At 43.0% G+C, this 15,899-nt stretch overlaps 1 protein-coding gene across 5 annotated transcripts in view; it reads right to left on the bottom strand.

Annotated features, from left to right (window-relative positions):
• Nucleotides 1–15,899, bottom strand: part of CYRIB (CYFIP related Rac1 interactor B) — a 96,857-nt gene that overhangs the window by 70,265 nt on the left and 10,693 nt on the right. For 4 of the 5 annotated variants that reach the window (XM_083865973.1, XM_083865974.1, XM_083865971.1 and 1 more), the window contains exon 1: nt 5,422–5,536. The exons of the other annotated variant lie outside the window; for it this stretch is intronic. The gene's annotated coding sequence lies outside the window, so the exon portion shown is untranslated. Of the gene's footprint in view, nt 1–5,421; nt 5,537–15,899 lie in introns of those variants that run through there. 5 annotated transcript variants of the gene reach the window in all.

Here is a 15,899-nt window from a genome sequence, read left to right as displayed (position 1 = left end):
AAACCCAAAACAACAAAAACAACCCTACTATGAATGTATTTCTTATTAATTCTTACAGCTTTCTTTTTCCAGAATAACAGTGCTAGAATTCAGAAAACTCTTTTTTTTAGTTTTTTGTTTCTTTTTTAATTCAGTAGAGGGTCAAACTGATTTGTACATCAGAGGCTGAAATAAACACCTTTGTTGTGCAACACAAAAAGGCAAGAAATCTGTTTCCATGAGGATGTTACCCTCAAGACTGCTGTAATAAAAAGGAGAATGAGCCATGATCCAGTGCCACACCTGACTGGGAGAATATGCAATTAGACCTAACTTTTGAAGTTCTTCAACTGCTACAGCCACTAGACACAGAAACGGGGCTTTCCAGTCACCTAATTTACAACTAGGGCTCCCAGGAACTCATCTATTACCTTGTGTAGTACACCAGAAAAAGTTACTCACGCTAACACTCCATTTAATTTAATCATCTAGTACTGAAGGAGAAGCAGAATTGCCTCATGGCTGAATTGAAGAGTCTTTTGAACTACGCCAGTTAAACAGAATTTGCTCACAGAACTGCCTCCTGCTACCAGGGAACATTTAAGCCCTGTAGTCTGAAGTAAAAAAGTGCTTTTAAAAATGTATCTAGGACAGTGTTCTGCTGTACTTTCTTATATATAAAGTGATTACCAATATCAGGTGGGGGTTTTTTTTGCCTGGTGGACACCAATTTCAGGTAAAGCATTTGCTGATGGAATCAGCTTCCAAGATAAACGTATTAACTGCCTACAGGATCAAGCTTTAGGTTTTGGTGTGGGTGGCAGACAGAAGGCCTGTTTTGCAAGGCATGCTATTTTTGTAGCTGCAGCCACACCAAAGTGAATGCAGTCAAATCTCACAAGCTAAGCTGTCCCAGCCCCAGTCACACTGTTTGCACAGGGACCACCTGGGAATCCCAAGTGCTGTAGATACAAGCCAGAGAATCAGTCCAACACTTAGTAATCAAGACCACAAACCATACAGCATTTTCACTGGAGTAAAAGAATAAAAATATCTCCTCCCATACAAACATCATTACAGAGAACTAGTTTTATACACTTGAAGATTGTCCTTATGTACAATCTTTTTGTTTCACAGATGTTTAGTCCCCAATTTTTTCCTGCAGTCCCACAATGATTTCATGTAGTAGAGAAAAAAAAAAAAGGCAGATTTGGTCAGCCAGAGACCATTCCCCAAATGCATCATCAGAACTTTAGGTTAGTGCAAAGAAGGCAAACAAAAGCCTTTCCCAAGACACACAAATTAGTCAATACTTGTCTAGGTATTGGAATCATAAAAATTCTCTTTCTACGTGCTGAAAAAGCAATCCTAAAGAACATTCAAAGATAATAAGTCTGGAAGCAAAAACACTTTTACAAATCATTTACATAGACAGCATTGACATTGTCAGAGTTAACCAGAAATAAGCTATTAAACATTTCATCAATAACACCATATTCAATAGCAACAGTAAATGAAGAGGGCAGCACAACCAGACAACAAAGGTTGTAACAACAGATCTGAGTTCAAAAACCAAATAAACAGACTGAGCAGGATAGGGTCAGTCCTTACCTCACAACCATGACTGTCTAACAACTAACCCGAAATTCAAACGATCATGAGTGAAAAGCCAAAGAATACATCATTTTCAGTTATGCTTTGCCTGTAACTGTTTCACTGTTTCCCCAGTGAAGGTGTTCTCTGTACATCAGGCTTCCACGTGACAGAGAGGACAAAATACCATTTCTAAAAAGCAGAATGCAATTAAAACCACAGGGGATGGGGAACACAGGAGAAAGTGCTGCAGCTAAAAAACACTTTCAGCTTTACCTAGTCAATTCTAAAACTGCTCATTGTTTGTTGTTGGTTTCTGTTAAGCTCTGCTGTTTATGTGATTGCAATACATGTATCCCCAGCAGGCACTGGAACTGCAAATGTAAAACAGTGCCTATGTAAGAGCCCATTACCCTCAGCAAATTCTAGACAGTTGGAAACACTCTGCCAGCTGCAGCAGCCAACTTGTGGCACTCGAGAGAACATTCCTGAATCACAGATGGGGGGAAACTGAGGTGATTTTACAAGAGATCCTGAAATTAAAGGCAATCAAATAAGCCCCTGTTTTTGTAAACATGAAGAGAAATGCAGATTTCTCTACACTGGGTAGAGGTGTTAAATTTTCCACGATCACAAGGAAGAAAATGCTGATGCTCCTAAGTTTATATGGCCATAGATTAATATAAAGGAAAATTTAAAAGGCATGCAAGAGGACCATCCATTTACTTAAAAGTGTTCTTGATATACACAAACAAATGGGAGTAGGGAAGACATCAAATGGTACATACAAGTGGCCAACATTAACAGCTGGAAAATGATTTGAAGTAATTCTTACCCAGCCTAATTCATACATACATGTATTTCAGGTGCCACAGCTAAGCAGTGCCAATGCTTGAGGGTCCCCAGTGCTTAACTCTTTCCAATCCAGGCAAAGCTGCCTCCATATCCCCTTCTCTCATCACCTCTGAAGACATGTGGACAGTGTGGAAGGACTCAGCTGGACCAAAATGACTACCAGGATGACTCTCCAAGCACAGGGGTTGGCACTGACATTCAAGCCTTGTGTGGATTCAGCACATACATTCACATGAGCTGCATGCCTTGCCTATAGCACATTTGCTTGACAGCTGATAATCCATGAGATGCAATTTGACAACACTCAAAATATTTCAGCTTTGAAGATGTATTTTCAAACATTTTTACGATGGATGTGTTTCATGAAATTGATTTGTAATGTACTTCAGGGTAGTTAACATTACCTTAATGAACAGGAGTCATTCTTCTCAACTTATACCCATTTTCTCAACTTATGCCCATCTAAATCAATGACAGAAACTCTTGGTATAATTAAAGAGAACAAGCCTTTAGGTAGGACAGGCAAAGGTGACAACCTTGACTTACATTAGTGCCATCATTTCCTAAAAACCACCAACCAAATGAACTACAACAGCCACACACAAACCAGTTTAAAAAACAAATCCAACTCCTTGCATACAAGCTTTAATTTTGCCTGCATCAAGATATGCCTTGGTTCCAGCTATGCCCCTAGCTGGCAGGCAAGAACAAGAAAAAGGGGACTGCAGGCTGTTTGTGTGTCTGTATTCTCCAAGATACACAAGCAAGAGGGGAAAAAAAAATTCTACATTTATGTTTACCATGCCAAAGCAGCTGCAGAAATTCCAAAGTGGCCCCTACATATGCTTTTCCAAATGACAGAGACAATTTCTGTTGCTGTATTACTCAATAATTCAGTAGTCTGCAATAAAAATATTCCCTGTCCTTCTGTCTGTTTACAGTATTAATTCCAAATACTTAGTAAGCCCTGTTAGAGGTCTGGTGACAGACACCTTAAGGTGCCCCCGTAAGTGCCTTTAAACTAGTGCATTCAATAATTTAACAATTAATTCTTTTGCAAATATATATAACTGCTGATAGACACTTGAAAATTGATTCCTTTTTTTCTCTTTATCAAGAGATAAAGACTAACATAAAACCCAGATAAAGGGACAGAATAGTTTTGTATGCAAGAAGAGAACTGGCTGACACCAGGTTTCCAGAGCCAGGGCAGGGAAGGTTTCACAGGAAGAGGCAGAGACTTTCAGAAGACAAACTCTCCTATAATCTGTCCCCTCAGGTGGCCCCAGCTAAACTGCAAACAAGGAAGAAAATCTAGAGCACCTGATGACAAATGGAAGTTGTATAACAGATGGGATCAAATTCATTCCTGACTTTCATGTAATTGTGGTGCCTCTTGACAGGGATATTTTAAAACAGATCCTGGGATCACTTCTTTCCACAGCCCCTGCTCTCAGACAGCTAATATATGCAATAACGAATCTGACAGTCTGACTGGGATAAAAATCTATCTTCTCTCCTACTCAAAGCTTCTGTTTCAACAATAGAACTCTCTCTGTATGCCAGGCAAGAGACAATCCAGCTTCATTTAACAGCAGTACCTTATTCATGTGGTTTAAGGTTTTGCTGTTCACAGAACCAAAGAGACATTCTGCAAAACAACACACCTTGCTGAACAAAGATATTTGTCAGGGAGAGCCTTTTAAGTTTGAATCCGTGTTCCAACCTTGACAACAGTAATCTCAGGCTATTTACTGTCCAACACCCGAATCTGCCACAACCTACAACAGAAAGTGCTGATTAACTAAAAGCTGTATTTTAAGTCCAAGCAGTCAGAGCACAAAGAAAAAAAGATTCTGTTTCAATCAGGAGGGAGAGAATTTGAGCAAAAGAGACTTTGCAATTTTCACCCCTAGAAAGAGTAATAATGAAGAATGCAGATTATCATATCAATCTAGGGAATGTTTTAATGGTTTGAGGATTAACACACTAATGTTAATGCTAATGTACACTTGTATTTCCATTTAATGTTACCAGAAACTCAGAATGATAGATTTTAAACATTATTAAGACTCCACTACCACAGCAGTATGACAGCTGTCACACTGTTGCTGACATCTGAATCCAGGATGCTGATGCTATGGAACAGATAAAGAAAAAAAAAAAACAAACTTCAAAAGCCTCAGTAACACACAGTCTCTTGATTCCTTTGGGGTCTGTGAAGAAACTTACTGTATTTTTTACCAAGTGAGATATGACACCAGATAAAAAAAGTAACAAAAAATTAAGTTGCAGGTAATTCTCGAATTACATGGAAGGAAATTATAATGCAATTAAAACTTGATTTTATCAGCTCTATAATGACTAGGTTAGAAACAACCCTCTCCTGTCACAGACTCCAAATTCCCCTGGACCCCAGCTGGAATCACACCTCCAGCAGCAGCACCAGCACCGCGCTGCACAAACCTGCAGGACACACTCTTAACCACGACAAACCCGCAAGGATCCGAAATTCAGCCACACTCGGAAAGGGGCTGCAGATGTCCCTCCGAGAGCTCTCTCTCCCCTCCCTCCCTTCCCGCCGCTCCCGTTATCCATTAACGCTGTCACTCCATCATCCATCCCGCATCCATCCCCGGGCGCTGCCCGCACACCCCGGGGCGCTCCCCAGGGCTGACCCAGCCCGCTGCCCGTCACGGGGGGCAGGAGCCGCCGGGTGAGGGAGCCCCGGGCAGGGCTCCGGTCCCGCTGACCCGCCCGGTGCCCCCGCGGCCCCGCCTCGGGACGGGAGAAGTTGGGAAGCGCCGTGGGGCGGGGGGGGGAGAGCAACAGCTGGAGCGGGGAGCGGGGGGGCCCCGCGGGATGGGGCGGGGGTCGCGCCGCCGCCGAGGGAGGGAAGGAGGGAAGGAGGGAAGGAAGGAGGGAAGGCAGGAAGGCGCGGGGGATGCAGCGGCGAGCGCCCCGCCCGGCCCCTCCCGCCCTGCCGGCACTCACCGCTGCGGGACCGGGATCCGGAGCGGGATACCGGGATCGGGATCAGGATCGGAGCCGCCTCCTCCGCTCGGCCGGAGCAGCGAGTGGCGGGAGCGGCGCGCGCGGGTGGCGGGAGCGCGCCGGGAGCGCGCGCGGGCGGGCGGGCGGCGGGAGCGCGCGCGGGGAAGGAGGGGGGGGGGCCAGGGGAGAGGGGGGGGAGCGGCCGCACAGCACCGCGGGCACCGGCCGTGCGGGCGGGCGTGCGTGACCCGGATGTACCGGGGGGGGGGGGCGGCCAGCAGCAGGTGACTGCGCAAGCGCGCCCGGCCGCCAGCGCACTGCGCATGCACCTGTTTCGACTCCCAGTGTCTCGGGCACGGGCGGGGGAGCGAAAGAGACGCGGGCGGGCGGGCGAGCGGGGCAAGCCCTTAAAGGGGCCGCCGTCCTCCCGCGGCCCCCCAGGGACAGTTCATTAACGTCACTCAATCAACATCATTGATCGCTCCTGGAGCCGGCGGGGTGGTTCGGGTAAGGCTTTTGTAAGGCCTGGCTCCGGGGTTTAAAGTGTTTGTAGTTGGCAAAGCCAGGTTGGGAAGGGAGATGGGGGTCCTCCTCCTCTGGGAAAAGCGGGGCTTGCTGGCTTAAAGCCGTTCAGAAGTGTCTGCCCAGGTGGATCAGAGCAATAAATAAACAAATAAATATTTAAAAAAAAAAAAAAAAGTTCCATCCCTCAGTGAGCACTGCTAGAGCCCCAGTGAGCTCCCTCATTGCGCTCAGGCTGATCCTGGAATGCTTTCCATCTCCCGAAAACGCAAAAGACATGCAAAATGCGTTTAAAAATAATAATAAAATAAAATTTAAAAAAAAAAAAAAAAAAAAAAAAACAACAACAACAACAACAACAAAACAAACACCACCTAATGGAGTTATGGAGTTATTTAGCTTGGAGAACAGGAGTCTCAGGGGGTACCTCATGGATTTCTACAACTACCAGAAAGGAGGCTGTAGGCAGGTGAGGGTCGGTCTCTTCTCCCAAGTGACAATAGACACAAGAGGAAATGGCCTCAACTTCCACCAGGAAGGTTTAGATTGGATATTAGGGGAAAAAAGAAAAAAAAAACTCATAAAAAGGGTTGTCGAGCGTAGGAACAGGCTGCCCATAAAAGTGGTGGAGTCACCATCCCTGGAGATGTTTATAAGACATGTAAATGTGGCACTTGGGGATGTGGTTTAGTGGTCACTTTGCTACAGGTTTATGGAAGGGTTCAATGATCTGAAAGCTCTTCTTCAGCAGAAATGATTCTAAATGACTCTAAACACAAAAACATTTTAAGAACATCCCATGGACTTAATTATGTGCTTTCTATGCAGGACCAGGATTTGGACTCAGTCTTCGTTGGGGGTTTTTTCCAACTTGGGCATATTCTCTGATTTTATGAAGGTTTCACCTTCCATATTGCACTCTGGATTTTGGTATCCTCACACAGGGACAATGCACAGTCTGACCTGCTTCTCCTGCTGTGGATAAATTTGCCAAAGCAGAAGGACTGCACAAATACTTTGTTTTAGGGCTTGCTGCTTTAGTAAAATTCCACACAGACCTACTTGAAAAGAAGAAAATTAAAAATTCTGCTGGTTTTGGTTTGCCTTGGTTTTGTTTGTTTGTTGTTTTTTTTTTAATAACATAACCTGGAATCTAGACAATGCTTTTCTAAATTTTGCCATGAAGTCTCACCTGGCCTCCACACTGAGCTGTTGTGATGCCGAGGGAAGTTCACAGCACATTCAGTGAGGCTGCACTGGGAGCAGTTCAGAGATGGAGTTGACAGCCAGGCAATGGTGTGTGGACACTGCCAAGGACAAAACTTGCACCCTCAAATGGTAAAACTTTATCAGTACAGATGCAATCAAAGGCTATTTCTCAATCTGAAAGAGACAAACCAACCACCTCACAGTCCAACCATTTCTATTAGTTTCTCTTCAGGAAGCCTGATAGAAGTTTGTTAACTGCCAAATATTAGTGAATATTAGATACCCCCAAGCCACAGAGAAAGCCCAAAAATGGAAAACAGCTCAGAGATTTATTTATATGTCAATGTATTTCTCTTTTTCTTTTCATACCTAACCATATGTTGACTTAATCTGATAAACTTAATTTGTCTTTAACTTGTTAGGATTCAAGATTATATGGATTGACTATAATAACTTTTAAATATTCTATTAAATATTCTAACTATTTAAATAAATAGCTAAAGGAGTATCTTGGGATATGAAGGAAGCCATTTGTGAGTATAGTTCAGCTGCAAAACCTGTTTGGTGAACTGGAAGGAAATCACCACACTTGAGTTTTGGTCCTTGGGTAGCAGTCAGGCAGGACCAGGGCTGGTGCAGCACAGACCTGCCCACTGCCTTCACCCAAGCAGGGAAAAGGGAGTGTTCCAGCAAGCTCTGGAGGCTCTGAGAGGTTTGTACACACTGGAGCAAACAGGGGAGATGTCAAAGGAGATACAAAAAAATATTTTCACAGAAGCACCTTCAGCAGAATGACAGAAGTTCCAGTTCTGCCTGTGTGTGACTTGTGTAAGTGGCTGAACAAATGCTTGACAAGGCTTTTCACTTCTGCCACAGAAAGGATTGTTTTTGCAGCAGATACAAATTTTGAGGTGTGAATCGATGCACACTCCTTCCTGAGATGAGGCAGGTCACCACCACATCCTCATCTTCTCTAAACTCCACAGAGCTTTAAAACTCTGTGTGCCAGGCAGGAGGTGGTGATCCAAGTCCCACTGAACTGAATTCAAGGGAAGGAGAATTGTGCTCTTAATTAATGTTGGACTTGTTACCATTTGGGGTTAATAGAAACTGGGAGGTCTCTACACAGAACTAAAGAACTACACACAACCAGCCTCAAGGATGAACAGTTTTTGTTTTTCGTAACATCATAAAGCCCTCGGGGCTTGGCAGGGTGGAGTTAGACAAAGAAAATTTCCTACTGAAACCATGAGCAGGTTTATAATAATATATACACTTTAGAGTTCTCCAAAATTTTAAGGTACCTTTGATTTGGCTCTCATACCTTTCAGAAGTACAAGGATGCCCAAACACTGAGCATCACTGATGCTTTAACAGCAGCTGCACACTAAGACATCCACATCCCACATAATAATTGAAGCATAAAAAATTATTGAACACTGTGGAAAATGCTGCATGACTAAAAAACCCATCAATTTTCTATTAGTTCTGCCTTCACTTTTAATTTCTTAATTGCTTCTTCTGAAGACAAAGTTATTTTATAGGATATTACTGCAAAAAATATTAAAACCCTCCCCCAAATAAAAACAACCTCCAAAACAACAACAATAAAACAGAATTAAAAATCATATTTGTAAGTTAGTATCATATAATAAAGGTATGGTAACAGAACATAACTGTTCCTATGCTGCTAAATGTCTGAGGATCGTTTGGTTAGTAGGGGTGTTGGTGCCAGGGAGGTATATCTGACAGGAAAGAAAACAGGACAGAGTATTTTTTATCAGGGAAAGAAAGATATAAGAAAGAAAGAATAAGCTCCAAATGTACTTTTGGATGTATATGTATTGTGTATCTGTGTGCATACACCAGTGACAAAAGATGACTTTATTTTATATATGGATGGCCAGATGGATAAATAAAACCACAGGAGCAAAGCTGCCCTGAGGTGCCGTGCACTGTTGGGATACTTGGGTTGCTTTTCAACCTAATGGCAGCCTAGGGGAGAGTCCAAAGGGAAAGAGAAGTGACCAACACCCCGAGCCATGTGAACTCAGCAGGGACAATAGAGAGTCCTGGCCACTGACAGCAGCCCTGTTGGGGGGCTCTTCCATTACATGGATGAAAATAGAAAGTAAACATCCTATGGATAAAGATTATTCTTATAAAGAAATGGTTAAAAGGATGAAATTTCGTACGGAAAATGTCAAGAATGGAAGAAAGGCAGCTTTGCAGGGCTCCCTTGTTACGCTGTTGTGGTTCATAGCACCTTTCAGCTCAGATAAACTAATGTCAGGTTTTGCCCTCCCCTGCCCAGATTTCCCCACATTCTCAAGTGCCACGGTAGTAGACGAGAGCAGAGGCAGCCACACTTATACACAGAGTCCTCTAGGGCTTTCCTTTAGATAGTACAAATCCTCTGATATGAATGTTGCTCTTCAGAATGTAAACAGTTGTAACAAAATATGAACGATCTACATAAATTTCCAGAAGCACAGACGAAACAAAAAGCCAAGGTCAAATCGCTGGATGCTCATAAGGATCCCTGAAGTGCTTCCAGATACTGTCATGCCAAACAGTTACAATGTTTTGTACTCACATGGAGACAGGCGCTCACAACCTCAGCATGCCTTCCCCTCCCCCCACCAAAAAAAAAGGTCATTTCAATATTTAGGTGGCAAATGGGAAAACTTGAGATGCTTCTGGAGTTCAATCTTTTTATCCTGAGAGAGCTGGTGAAGTCCTGTCATCTCCTCATGCTATGCCCCAGTCACTTCAAGTGACTAATTGCATCAGTCATCTCCTCTTCTGCCATTGCAAAGTCCGAGATTGTTTCCTAGTTTGCTCATCTGGTGATGCAGTTGCTCCCTACAAATGATCAGCACGGGCTCTCCGTGTGGGGAGCCTCAGCTAAAATAGATAGCACACTCTCAATTAATGAACACTTCTCTAAGTCCAGTAACACAGGGGGGTTCTGTGCCATGTCAGCTGGACTGTGATCAAGAATAATGGAGATTTTACAAAGTGAATCTTTTTTTTTTTAATCACATTTTGTTGCCTTACCTCAAAAATACAGCTCACCTATATGAGACAGAGAAGAAAAAGGAGGAAAAAAAGAGAAAATGTCAGGTGTTAAGCCTGCATTAGAAGATTACAGACCAGTAAGCATTGAGGAAGGCGGAAAGAGGAACTGCAGCTATTTTAATCATGTTTTATCTCTACTGGAAAATAGAAAGACAAATTAGAGTAGTAGACCTGCTACAGAATAGAGCAGAACACAGTATTAAACAGTGAGATCTTTAAGCTGCTTATAAAAGTTTGTGAAATACAGAATTTCTTCAGTGATCACCACATGGACTCCTTTGCACTGACAACTTTGAGCAGTTGCAGTGGTGAACCTGTGGTGGTAGCAAACTGGCAAGGGAAGAGGCCTGCTAAGCAACTGAAAAAAATCCAGCATTACCACGTTTAGGAGGTGATGACCACAGACTGTGATTCTGCACTGATGGCACTCAGTGGAGGAAAAGCCCCAGATGCACCTGTTTGTCTGTGCTCAGTGTAGTGGAAAAGCTGTGATCACCTCAGCAGGTGCTGGGCCATCACCTTTGCCCATACGAGAGGCACCTTTCTCCAGCAAACTCCTAAAGGTCACTGTAAACTCCTGAAGGTCACTGTATTATTCACTCTGAGTAGCAGTCAGTGCCTTTAAGTGAGGACTTCATCAAGTCAGAGGAGGCTGCAAATCAGGTGATGTAGAGTGGCAGAGTTTCACTTGACCTCCCATTAGCCCCAGTAAAGCCAGATTATTAAACAAAGTAAACCACCAGGACCATAGGGGGAAATAAAATATATATCTGAACTGGAACTTTCTCACAAACATTGTAATTTTCTTTTTCTTCTCTTCCCAATTTTTTTTTTTTTAGATCAGCAGTGTAAGTCTTCAAGTTAATGGACAGAATCAATGTTTCAGAGACAATGTCCCAGAGAGCTAGACTGTCTCATGACTCTCTGGAAGAGAACTCAGCTTTTTGTTTTGGTTTGATTTGGATGTTTTTGACCAAACACAGTTGTGCTGCCCTGATGGAAACAAATATTTATTGATTTCATTGAGATTTCTGCCTACCTCAGGAGCATGAGACTGGTATTTTACTTTGATCACATCCTTTGTCATGATGTAATCATTTCAGGGTTTTTGTTTATTGGTGGGTGTTTTTGGTTTTTTTTCTTTTCTTTTTTCCCAAAGTACTTAATTCATTTGTCATTAGAAGCCCTGAGAACAGCATTTGGCTCATAAGTGATTTTTGGCCTGTGTCTAGGTGTTACCAAGGGACATTGTCAAGAGACCATTTCACTTTGCCTCAGCTGTTTCCTTTGCTACAGCTGTTCCTAGTTTCCTCTTCACATCACAGGGGAAGTTGCAGTCTTCTGCTGGGGAAATAGGTAACTTAATTAAAGCACCTCAGGGAAGGGCTCTGCAGAGTATTAGTCTCAGGGGACAATTTCAAAATTCAGTGAGTAAACATGGATTTCACAAACTAACAAACAGTGTTGGGCACTGCTGGGCAAGACAAGAGCAAGGACAGCATCTCAGGCTGCATCCCATGGGATGTTTTCCTTGAGCTCCAGTGGCATAACCACGAGCTGAGGGTGCTCAGCACCTCACAGGACTGCAGTGTCACTGTTGCCACTGTTCTGCTGTTACACCACTAGTTCAGTCGGAAAGGACCTGATTGTTTGGTCCAATCTGAAAACTGGAATTCAATTTAATCAATCAAAACCTCAGCTGGTTCTGCTGCATTCACTTGAACTTCTATAAACCAAACTTATCTTTGTGTGTGATCTAAATGATATTGAGTACAAGGCTACTGAAAAATGAGAGAAAAAGTAGACTATGATTTAGGTATTAGCTCACCAACCACATCTACCTCTTTAAAATTACACTGTTTTGAAGAGGTGATCTGTTGTGTCCCTTAATACTGCTGCCTTCTTGCAATGCCATCAATGTGCTCCAAAGAGCAGCAGACAATAAAACCATTTTTGGTGTACCAAATTACTGAATGTAAAGAACTTTGAAGAAACACTTTCCTCATCAGTACACACATTTTCTTGTAGGTTCTCCCATGACCTCATATGAAGTGGTTAGGTAGCACTCTTTTTCTGTGGGATAAGAAATTCCTAGTCACCCATCACCCTCATGGTAGACATATTTGGGTTATGAAGCAGAATCTTTGAGCACAATCACTTTAAGATGCCTGGGTAGCCCGAGAGACAGAAATAGAGTCCTTACTGGTCCCACAAGCGCAAGTCCCTCTAGCTGCAAGGAGGAGTTTGCTAGCAGAGGAAATGGGAAGCCAGGACTTCCCCGCGCTGTAATCTGTGAGAGACAGACGGGGTGCAGATGAACGCTTCCATGAAACAAAGCATTTAGGCAGGCACTTAAACACTTCCTCTGCTGAGCGACTGTAACACTGCACACCAGACGTCTTTCTCTTCCTTTTTCCTGAGCAGGAATATGGCACCTAGGGCTAAATCTAGCACCAGACACAGCTGTTTAATATTCTGTTAGCAAGGAAAGAGAGTAAAGCTGGTATTGCACATTGTAATTGCTTAAACTTCTTCTGAGTTTTCGCAATTGATGAAAAGATAATATTTTTTTATGTCCAGGTGATAAACCCCACTCATGAGCTGGGAAACATTCTGTTCCTGTTTATACCAATCTGGATCCAGTCCCATCTGAGACAAATGGGTTCCCGGAGTCACAGCTTAGGTGCCTGTTATGTTAATGATCAGACTAGACAGTTTTTATCCATGATCACACCACCTCTGCAGGATTGCATCACAAACCAGCAGGGCTTTTTAAATACATGGTCATATTCTCCTGATTCTACATTATTCCTCTCTCAGGCAGTGAACAAGCTAAAAACTGGAAAGAAGCAAAATGATCTTTTCTTGTGAGGTGCTAGAGTGTAACTCTGAAGCTTAGACCGTATTTCTGACCCCAGACTTCTCTTATGACATTAAGCAAGAAGGCTTTGAAGACTGGCAGTGGTACCTCCCATTCTGACAACTTCTAAATGCCTAAAGTGATACCATTAAACTTCTGTGATTTCATATGCAAAAAGCTAAGTTGGAAATATCTGTACAATGCCTTAAAAAACCACTGGTGTAATTCCTGCTCCAAGCAGCTTGCAGATTAAGTCCTAGATGAGAGGAAACCACAAATGCTGAGATCTGCTGTATGCATTGGCTTTCCACCACCAAGCTAGTCCTAAACCAAGTAACACGGGTACAAAAGCTGGAGCAGCACAGTGTCTCTGCTGTGTGTTATGCAGTGAGGCTGATCACTCACTCAGAGTGGCTTTCTAGCTTTCCTGTGAGCCCCTGGCCTGTGACAGGCAGCCATTCTTCCTGCCTTAGGACACACAGCCTGCACTCCCTTGGAAATCAGGTTTACTCAACAGCATGTGTATACTGACCAGTGAAACTGCTTGGTCATCTCCTGCCTGGCTGGCAAGATGTAAATGAGAGACTGGAGGAACTGCAGTGGAAGCACTGGGAATGTAGCAGGGAAAGAGAGAGCTGGAAACAGTGAGGAGCCCAGAAGTTTTGCACTGAGAAAGATCCAGTGGGAAAGATCCAGCAGGGTACACAGAATGCAAATCAGGAGAAAATTACAATTCATTAGTTACACTGTTCACAGGACTCTATTTTTCAATTATATTTTCTTCTCTTCTAAGAAAAGACCAATAGTACCTGCTCCTTCATGGTCCCATTATGTTGCCATTATTATTTTAATCTAAATTTTTTATCAGTTGAATTTTACTTTAAAAGGCTGGTAGGGGCAGATGTAGAAAACACATTTCTGTGGTTTGCTCAAAGAAGACCAGCTTAAGCAGGGATGCGAGACAGCCTGGGGAACCATGTGAGAACAAGGAGAGGCGTAAGGGCAGTGAGCCAGTCATAAGTGTGCATGCTTCTAAATGGTTTTAATGGGGTCACTTCTGTCCTAAGGCACAACACGCTGCTGCTCGGATGACAGACTCTGCCCCTGAGCTTGTGAAAGGTTTTGCAGCTGAGTGTGACAAGCTTGGCTTTAGTGCAGAGGGGGCTGCACTCAGGACCTGAATGTGGCCAGATGGCAAAGAGGGGCACGTGTGCCCACTGGAAGTCTGAATGGCTACCAAGAAATAAGGCGGAGAGTAGGAGACCACGGTGCAGAGAAAGACCTCATGTCATATTGAGACTTGGACAAAGGTTTCAGAAGAAGTGTCTGGTTTGGGAAAGGCTGCAAAGGGATAACACTACAATATAATGGCTGTCAGTGAGAAGGAATGACTGCAGGTTTATTCTGCGATAAACATTTAAATTGCTCAGTGTTGCAGTTAATGTTTTAAAGCCTTCCTCATCCTCATTAGTACAGCTAATCACCTGGTGATTGTTTTCTCTTTTCCGTGTCATGTTTTTCTGCTATTGCAGAGAAATAGAAAATATACTTTTAAACTCAGAAACTGTAGTTGGGTAGACAATAAACAGCATGGGGTGGTCCAAATGCGTAGCAGTTTAGAACTCTCCTCATTTAGAGCCTTTCTTACAAAAGCATTTGTCAAATACTCTTCCCTCTACACTACTGTCCATCCCTGCCACAAGAACATTGCAGGCAGCCGTAGGAGAATTTTGTTAGAGTAAATCACTGATCATCTTCTTGTAAAGGCTTTATTTTGTTCTAAAAGGGGGTAAGGGGAAAGCACACACATATGCATAAGTGCCCAGAACTTTAGGATAAAAGAAGTAAAAATGTTGGTCATATGAGTTTCTCCCTTAGGAAGAAAAAAACATAGGCATTTACTAATCAAAAAGGGGTGTTTTTCTGATTTTTGATTGTTTGCTTTTGCTAATCTGTAACAATGCTTAATATATTGCTTGTGAGCATCATGTTTCATTTTAATGCAGAGTTAACCCTTGAAATCCATGATTTGACCTTATGTTGCATTAAATGCTGCAATCAACTCAGTCTCAATAGCCTACACTTCTGCCTCTGTTATATATATATAAAAAAGTTCTATTAGCTTTACTTGGCTCAAAACCAATACAGTGAACTACCCTTAATTATTAATAATCTGTTTCCCCTTCAATAAAACCTTTTGGACCTTTACTACAGTAGGATGATATATTTATTTGGTGTGTAGGGTTCAGAGCAATACAGTGCACTCTCTCTGGGAAAGAATCCAAAAATAACTATCTACTTGATATCGACCCAAGGGATTTCCTAAGGGAATGGGAGTATCATTTCAGGGCAGATCACCAGTGGTTTAGGGGAATTAGACAAATTTGTGTCTGGGGAACAGATGCTTCAGGCTTTGTAAATGTGTGAGAGAACCTTTCCCCCCTCGGTCACCAGTTCAGGTCCATCCACCACTGCAGTGACTGGAAGCTATTAAACATCTAATGAACTTCTGGGGCCTCCTGAAACAGGGAGTGGGATTCCTAACAGACACTTGCTAACATCTTGGAGCTGCTCCCACCCAAGCTGCAGCCTCAACAGCAATTCATAGACACAGAAACTGGGAATGGGCATGGTGGAGTGAAGAACATTTCATCTGCTAAATCCAGTAAGCAGGCTGCTTCTGGGCTGGCAATCCAGGTTTAGACTTACTGCTGGCACTTTCTTTTTCTTTAAAAGAAGGAAAATTATGTATTATAAAGCATTGTGATCTGTAACCTTTCCTCACAAATGCCACCAGAAGGGCCCA

This window comes from Zosterops lateralis (assembly GCF_965231275.1).
Source record: "Zosterops lateralis genome assembly, chromosome: 1".
Lineage (NCBI taxonomy): Eukaryota > Metazoa > Chordata > Aves > Passeriformes > Zosteropidae > Zosterops > Zosterops lateralis.
The sequence above is the reverse complement of the archived record's forward strand: the minus strand, read 5'-3'. Positions and strand labels throughout refer to the sequence as shown.